This window comes from Mesoplodon densirostris, chromosome 7, assembly GCF_025265405.1.
Source record: "Mesoplodon densirostris isolate mMesDen1 chromosome 7, mMesDen1 primary haplotype, whole genome shotgun sequence".
Lineage (NCBI taxonomy): Eukaryota > Metazoa > Chordata > Mammalia > Artiodactyla > Ziphiidae > Mesoplodon > Mesoplodon densirostris.
Window position 1 is genome coordinate 5,096,258 of NC_082667.1, and position 1,714 is coordinate 5,097,971.

A 1,714-nucleotide genomic window follows, 5' to 3' on the forward strand; every position below is an offset into this window, starting at 1 on the left:
ACTGCTCACTGCCCGCTGCCCACTGCCCTGCTGCGGACTTCTCAGCATAGCTGGAGAGGTGGCTCATTCCCGTCCCTGTGACAGAAGCCACATTCAGTAGAGCTGGCATCCACACGCAGGGCCCCCCAACTCGGGAGGTCTTCCGCCACCCCCGCGCCAACTTCCTTCCTCTACTGCGAGCTCTTCCTGGTGGGATGGCCCACGGGATGAAGGTTCCGGTGCCCTGACTCGGCACCGCCTCTGTGCCGGGACTGGATAGACCCAATAAGATACACAGATGTGGGCACAACAGGGTCAGCGAAGATCCTTTTAGCTGCTAGCAACGGAAACCCAAGGCAGACTTTCCTCAGCTAGAAAAGGGGATTAATTAGTCTGGGACACTGAGAAGAATGGGCTGGGGATCAGGTGTGGCTGGACCCAGGTGCTCCATGTAATCAGGTTATTCCCCCACACCCAGTTTTGGCACTGCTTCTGTGTTGGCCTCCTTCTCTCCTACAGACAGGCTTCCTCTAGATGGCAGGAGGGGTGGCTGTGGGTCAGCCCTGGTGGAAGAAGAACCAACACCTTTCTTTTAGTATCTGTCTGCGGACCCCTGGGTAGGTCCCTGATGGGCCCTGTTTGGATTCTGGCCCATCCCTGCACCTGGCCCTCCTGTGGCTGTTAGGGTAGGTTCTCTGATCCAGCTGAGGACCCAGAGCCTCCCTGTGGCCAGGGCATCGGGGCTTGTTACCACAGAGGCAGAGAGATGAGCACAAGAGCTGCCACCGTGCCGCTCAGCAACCATGAAACGATGCTTCAGACGCAGACACCTTGTGACCTTGTAGCCACGTCCACGTTTCCCACCAGCCTGGGCCCTCAAGGGCAGCGGGAACTGCGGCTCTACATGAGGCAGTGCCTTCTGTGCTGACATGAATCATCACCAGACCGTGTGGGGCACTTAAAAGACACAATGCACCCGGGTCCCCACTCCTTACTCTTCCTGAAAAATTCAGTCCTACAGCCACTTCACGGGAGCAAGTGAGGAGGACGCCCACGGAAGGGGGAGAGGAGGGGCCGTGGTGCAGAGTGGCTGTCGGGCCTGGGCAGGGGTGGGGCGTCCCCACGGGAGGGGGCACAGAGAGGGCCACCAGGCGGGGGGCGGGGCCTGGCACTGGCAAACGCAGGGTGGTCAAGCGTGTGGGCCTGGCAGGAAGGACAGGCTCCATCAAGATGCTGGATAAATGGCATCTGGGGTGGGGGGTGCTCCTGAGGGAGACTGAGGCCCAAAACCCAGACACCTGAACACCAGTGGCTCTGAGGGCCCCGGGGATGAGAATGACGATGGGGGAGGGAGGGTGCAGCTGGTGACAGGGAAGGAGCCAGACCGGTGCCCAGAGGCCCCGTGCAGGCCTGGCCTCTTCTCCAGCGGCGGCTCTAGGCAAAGCGCCGTCCTCAGCGCTGTCCTTCCTTCGAGACGGACCCTGTGTTTTCCTCTCCAGTTCACAGTGCTACACCTGCCAACCTGAAACTTTCGCTCCAGTTGGTAGAAAATCAAGCAGAACAGGTACGTTTTCTCCCCCTTGTCGTTTGTCCCCAGGACAAGAGCTGCCCCGCGTGGCCGGCGCCCACCTCCCCGGTAAGGCCCCGAGTGTCCTGCGCTCACCAGTTCGCAACCACTTCGGAAAGTGACGCTTTGAGCAAAGAGGGGAAGAACCACCATCGGAGACACATAACA